Genomic DNA, 7,500 nt, shown 5'->3' on the forward strand with positions numbered 1-7,500 from the left:
CATAGTTTCTGAATATTTGAAAGATTCCACCTCATTAATCCTTTCTCCTTCTAAGGATATTTCATCTTTTAACTGCATATTCCGTTCTCATCATCTGTCTTTTTTTCTATTTATCTTGACCCTAACCGCCTGTGATATTTCATGCATTTTGGTAAGCAAGCTTTGCAAGTCCTGTGGCGTTTTGCTAATAAGGACAGCGTCATAAGCATACTCTAGGTCCGAAAATTTCGTTACTAATCCAGTCCCATCCTTCTCCACTATCCCCAACTGTTTTGTGCTTTATAAAATGTATGAGAAGGTTAAACAACATAGGTGACAACACATTCCTTTGGAGTATTCCACTGTTCACTGGAAATTCATTTAATAGGACTCCATTGACATTAACTTTGCACTTGCTATGTTCATGAACAGACTTAATCAGATTTACATATTTAAGAGGAACGCAATAATAACGCATGACTCACCACAAAATTGGCCGGTGCACACTATCAAAGGCTTTTCATAGTCCACAAATGTCATCAAAAGTGGTCTTCTATATTATACACAATGCTGCACAATTGTCTTGAAATGAAAATTTAGTCAGTACAACTTCTACATTTTTGAAATCCTGCTTGATCATCTCTCAGCTTTTCAGCAATCTTTGTATCTAGTCTAGAATGAGCATACTGTATATTTTCATGACAATTGACATAAGTGTGATGCCTCTATAAGTATTGCAATCAGTCAGATCTCCTTTTTCTTGCCATTTACACCAATACTCCTAGCTCCTATTCACCAGCTTTTGCCTCTTCATGTCATATTCTACAAAATAATCTTGTCAGTATTCTGGGAGTTACTTCATTTTCGGCCAATATAATCTCGGCAGTTATTCCATCGTATCCAGGGACTTTCCATATCTTGAGTTTTAAGATTAGCTTCGACTTCAAATGCACTCAATTCATTCATGGACACATCAAGGTCTTCCTCAGCTTCAGGTATATCAGTCAAATTATTCCCTTCATATCTCCCATTCATGACCTCACTAAAGCGTTCCATCAAACGCTGCCTTTCTTCATCTTCTGTTGTTATAACAGATCCATCTCTCTTTTTGATGGGTATATGTTTCTTCTTTCCCCCAATAGAGATTTCATTAATAATTCTATGAGCAATTCTTACACCATAGCCAGTTCCTGAATTCATAGCTTTGTTAGCCTCATCTGCTTTCCTGTCTAAGCATTCTCTCCAGTTATTCCTGGCTTTTGTTTTGACCTTACTATCAATACTGGAATACTTAGCAAGCTATACCTTGTAGATTTCATTATGTCCTCGGAAACTTTTAACAATCAAATACTGGCTTTGTCTTCTATTTATAGTATCACAATTATCATTTGATATTAATGGCTTTCACTTTGTAACTGCATGTCCCAAAAATTCACTTAGGACTGATATATGTTCTTAATATCGCGCCATTCATCTTTAATTGTCTGCTCTTCGTCTCTTAGAGTCTCTAAACCTGCAAATTGATTCCTACATTTAATTGGAAATTTTTCTCTTTGCTCATCTTCTAGAAGCTTAGTTGTATCAAAGCTAGGTATTCTATCTACTTTTCTGTTGGGTGCTTTCAGTTTTAATTTCAGTGTGACAATGAGGAGCTGGTGATCACTACCAATATCTGCACCTCCATAGCTTCTTACATTTTTCAGAGTCCTCCTTCTCTTTTTATCAATAGCTATGTGATCTATTTGATTTTCGTAATTACCACATGGTGAAGTCATGTATATTTGTGGATGTCCTTGTGGTGCTGAAAAAGAGTACCTCCAATGACATGATTGTTTGTTGAACAAAAACTTAGAAAATGTGCCCCATTTTCATTTGCAACTTCGCCAAGACCCCCAACATCCATCACATTCTCTATAACTTGGTTATCCCTTCCAACTTTAGCATTTACGTTACCAATCACAATTTTTACATCCCTCTCAGGGATCTCATACAATTAAATGAAATTAAATAACAGAAAAAAAAATCAGTAAATGCAAGCATCAATTAGAGGCAAAAAATAATTAGATACATCAAATGTTCTTGCATTTTTTAAAGTTCCTCGAATTCTACACACAAAAAAATAAAACTTTTTGCTATTGAAATGGTACCATACAACCATTTTGACGTTTGGAATAAAAAAATATGCTTTAACCTAATAAGACAAGAACGTTTTGTCAAGCTCAATTAAAGTGATCAGATTGTGTTCAATTAAAATGGTCAAATTGGGTTTGGCTAATAACTCGCTAAAAAGATTTTATAATAATTTGATGCAATGAAAACGGAGTAAAATCAATGGATTAAGATAAAAGAATATTGTATCTTATAAATCTGTATGTTGAAATTCAAGTTATTTAGCAACATGTAATTTTCAAGGAATTTTAATTCAAAGCAAACCACTAAAGTAAGGTATTTTGAAAGTGAAGTAAACCTAATCACAAAATTAAATTTTTTTTTCTCCGTAATCTCCTTTACAAAAATGTTTTTGTTCTTCCACAGGGTCTTTATATTTTCACAATGTAGGTTTCTAAGTATTTTCTATCAAAAACTCAAAATCATTATTCACCCGGAATCTATCCTCACCTTAGTTGAATCAGTTAAACTTCAAAAGTTCAAACTTGCAGCAAATATTTTTTGTGTTGAACAGGCTGATATAAGTCCTTTTATAGTTTGTATATAAAATGTCTGTTTTAATGTTGTTAATTTTTTGAAATATTTTATTTTAATTGTTCATTACTTATTATATCGTTTATTTATTTCCTTATTTTCTTTCCTCACTGGGTTATTTTTCCTTGTTGGAGCCTTTGGGCTTACAGCATGTTGTTTTTTCATGTAAGGTTGTAGCTTATCTAGTAATGATAATAATGAAAATAGTTAGTTACTTACTTTAAAAGGAAAGACAAATTGCATCTCCCTGGATTTCTGAAAGTCTCCACCGAACGTGAAATGATTAATTTGTGATTACAGTCATTAAAAGGAATTTAAAGTTTATATCAAACCCCTTGTTTAATATAAATGGAACTACTCTTTTACCCAATAGTGATGTCCACGGAAAACGTTGAAAACTGCTTGATAATAGCCTATGGAGACGAAAGTGGCCCAAGGTTCTTGTTCACTGACGTGGTATATATATTTTTTGTATGCGTTATAACAGTTTCTACTTGTTATAATATGTATATTCGTGTTAAAGCTTTCTCTTAGTGTTATAACTGTTCCTCCTTTTTACGTGTTATAGCTGTGTCATAGAGTTATAACTGTTCCTCCTTTCAACGTGTTATAGTTGTGTCTTAGAGTTATAACTGTTCCTTCTTTATACGTGTTATAGTTGTTTCTTAGGAGTTATAACTGTTCCTCCTTTCTACGCGTTATAGTTGTGTCTTAGAGTTATAACTGTTCCTCCTTTCTACATGTTATAGCTGTGTCTTAGAGTTATAACTGTTCCTCCTTTCTACGTGTTATAGCTGTGTCTTAGAGTTATAACTGTTCCTCCTTTCAACGTGTTATAGCTGTGTCTTAGAGTTATAACTTTTCCTCCTTTCTACGTGTTATAGCTGTGTCTTAGAGTTATAACTGTTCCTCCTTTCAACGTGTTATAGTTGTGTCTTAGAGTTATAACTGTTCCTCCTTTCTACGTGTTATAGTTGTGTCTTAGAGTTAAAACTGTTCCTCCTTTCTACGTGTTATAGCTGTGTCTTAGAGTTATAACTGTTCCTCCCTTCTACGTGATAAAGTTGTGTCTTAGAGTTAAAACTGTTCCTTCTTTATACGTGTTATAGTTGTTTCTTAGGAGTTATAACTATTCCTCCTTTCAACGTGTTATAGTTGTGTCTTAGAGTTATATCTGTTCCTCCTTTCAACGTGTTATAGCTGTGTCTTAGAGTTATAACTGTTCCTCCTTTCAACGTGTTATAGTTGTGTCTTAGAGTTAAAACTGTTCCTTCTTTATACGTGTTATAGTTGTTTCTTAGGAGTTATAACTGTTCCTCCTTTCTAAGTGTTATAGCTGCTTCTTAGAGCTATAATAGCTCCTCCTTTATAATAAGGGAGAACGTAGCAGGAGGCATAATCTTTGAAACTCTGGACCCAAAAGAAGGAAATAAAAAACAGAAACTCTCGATCGTGAAAGTGGAGGGAAAACCACTGAATGCTCATGACCCAAGTTGAATAGTAAAAAAAGATGAAATCTTTTGGACGTCATTCAAAGAAAAAGTGAATCGTCGAAAAATAAAGAATGTAGACCTTAATCAAAGGGGAGTCTCAAGGTATTCGAAGAAGAGACAAAATACAAACTTAAGTACTTTTCAAATATATAAGGGAGAATAAAAACTGAGGTGATTTTTTCGAGGGCAACTCGTATCAATCGTTCCAAGAAAAATATGTGACTCAGTAAAGGATTTGTATGCAATCCAGATCAAAGCAAGTCGTAGAACTGTAGTTATGAGACATAGCCCAAAATTAATGGGAAAACAATTAATAGTAATTTCTACTGGTTGCAATTCAATTTAAGTAGAAAATGATTGCAATGTTGTATAGAAGAATCTCTTCAAGGGTCTATATATTTAGTGTAACAGAAAATAGTCATCTCCAAAGGGAAACAGATTTCATGAAAGTGGAAAGATAAACAAACACAGGGGTGTCTTTCAAGTAGCCTTTGAAATCAAGACCTGTGTGCATGATAGGATATCCTATTTTATGTAGAATTAGTAATGGACTGCAATAAATGACCAGATTTAACAACTACAAAGTTGAAAGTAAAGCAAATTAATCTCAACATACAATGAAATTCATTTTATATTCATCTTCATGCCTATTTATATTGGCTAGTTTATTTTGATTTAGTATTTGATATTTGTTTTCTTTGGTTTATTTTTTTCTTCTTGTTAATGTGTCTTGAACAAAAGATCTGTTACATAATGAAACTAGTATATATAATTAGAATTAGGAAAAATCGTATTGGTTTATGATTGTGAAGAGACATTCTATCTTCAGATAGCATTGCATTTAAATTCAAGCCATGCCATTGGACTTTACGGGTGGTATTTAGTGGCATTTGATTCTCTCTCTCTCTCTCTCTCTCTCTCTCTCTCTCTCTCTCTCTCTCTCTCTCTCTCTCTCTCTCTCTCTCTCTCTCTGTTGATAGGAGAATATTTCTGAAGGGTAGGGTTGCTATTATTAGGAAGGTTTTACTTGAAATCATTACGTTAAAAAGTTGAGTAATTGGGGGCTTTCTTTTCCTTTACTTATTAAAGCCTAACGTTGAAGATTTTTCTTCTATTTTTCACCATGGTACTTCCGCAGTTTGATCTCTGTAAATATAAAATCTAAAGTCCTTTGTAAGAACAAATTCCTACTCATTATCTTTCTTGTTATTTGATTATGATGATGTAACAAACGCATTCATCTCCTTCCATTTTTTATTTTTGTCAAAGTACCAAGACAATGAATAGGAAAGTCTATGTAATTCAATCACGTTATTTTAATACCGGTCCAAGTGTGTTGTAATTTGGTCGTCATCATAAAACATGAGTGTTATTTATCTCTGTTTGTGTAATGTGAAGATTTCCTATAAGAAAAGATTTTCATGACATTTTTATCCAACCTACAAGAATAGGCTTAATTTGAGAGGGGCGTTTAGAAAGCATAATATTCAATATTGAAAAGAAAGATCATATTTTATTAAATGAAAAGCTTAAATAGCCAGTGTTATTCAATCTCTCTCTCTCTCTCTCTCTCTCTCTCTCTCTCTCTCTCTCTCTCTCTCTCTCTCTCTCTCTCTCTCTCTCTCTCTCAGAGGATTTGTTTCAAGTCGTAAAGTATAGGAACGTGGCCATTGTGCAGTCATAAAGGCGCAGATGACAAGATGATACTGCTCCAGCTCACTCTATATCAAGATCCTCTTCTCCTTGAGGGCATTGTTAATGACCTTCCAGTCTTTGATCAGTATATAAAGACTTAATTGTTGACTTTCATCAAGGCTTCCAGCTCGTTGCTTGTCCGTCTCTGATCATCATTGCAGTAGTCCGTTTGTTTTTCGCTCAAGGGACCATTTTTACTCCAACTATTCTGATACTTTGCTCTTTGCAATTTCGGAAAGTTGTTGCCCTCGACATCGTCAGGGTGGGAGGGGCCTCAAGATTCTATGAGGCCACCACCAGATGGCAGACAAGTCTAGGCAGTTAGAAGCTTTAATTGCCAATAATTATTGTTAATTAGGTGGTTTTTCTAATTGCTTTTGTTTCATCTAATGAATGATCGTGGAATTATGACCATCTTCATCCCGCCGAAGAGCTGAAGGGAAATGAGGACCTTTTATAGAAAATGGACACAACAGAGAGCACGGGAAGTCGAGGTCATTAAAGAAAAAGGGCTTGGAGAGTTGGGCAGGCTTGACGAAGATGTCAGGAGGAGGAGAGGAGGAGGAGATGGTGGTGGAGAAGGGGATGAGAACCACGTTGCAGGAGAGGCTACTTAGCCCACCTTCTACTTCGGCTATCCTACCCCCTCCTTTACCGCCTGCCCCGCATCCGTCACCCCAACCGCAGCTTCTGCCGCGTGCGGTGCAGCAGGAATACGACTATGAAAAGAGGACAGAATGGCTAAAGAACCAAGCCTTTGACTCCAATAGGTGTTTTATTTAATGGGAAATGAATAGTTTTCATAATGGATGGATACTGAATAAAAGAAAAATATTTTACTAGTTAGATTAACTAATAACAGACCTGTCTTTTGCACCTCAATATCCTTTTTATTTGATTTGTCTTCTTTTGAAGGCATTTGGCTTTCGAAGAATTTTACTCCGATTTTTGGTTTGATTATAATACGGAAGAAAATGTTCAAACGTTGGAAGTATCAAAGTGAAAAAATATATCGTGGTCGACCCGGAAATTATCAGTATTAAGGATATCCCACTTCTCGTATTTTTCGCTCTGGAAGCTCTTGCTAGTAGTAAAGGCGAACCCCGGGGGGTCATTGGTCTCGAGGAAAGGAAAAAGGAAAATGGAAAGATGGGGGAAGGGAGACTGCGGTCACGGAAACTGTGGAGGGGAAGGGGGTAAGAAAGAACACGAGGTCACCCCCGAAATCCCCCCCCCCCCCCTTAGTATCTTGCAGAACCCCCACTTTACCCCCGCGGAGCCCCCAGTAACTCCCTCTTTTCTCCCCGCGCGCCCCCTCTTTCTCCTCCCGGTTACCCTGTGCCCCCTTCCCCGGAGGTAATGGCGGAGGAGCCTATGGGCGCGGTCGTTAATGCCTGGGCGCGAGGTTACGAGTTTGCAAGCGAGCCGCAAGCCAATGGGTGGTGGCGGGGTGCGGCCTACTCTCTTTATAGCTCTTAAACGTGGTAGTAATCTAACACTGGGTTTTACATCACAGGCTGAAGACACATAAAATCTCCGAATTTAGTTGGATGTTGGGACATTTCATTGATAAGTGGGTGTTGTCCCCCCCGAAACTATTGAGCGACAAAAACGAGCGGCAAGGTGGCGT

This window comes from Palaemon carinicauda, chromosome 21 (assembly GCF_036898095.1).
Source record: "Palaemon carinicauda isolate YSFRI2023 chromosome 21, ASM3689809v2, whole genome shotgun sequence".
Classification (NCBI taxonomy): domain Eukaryota; kingdom Metazoa; phylum Arthropoda; class Malacostraca; order Decapoda; family Palaemonidae; genus Palaemon; species Palaemon carinicauda.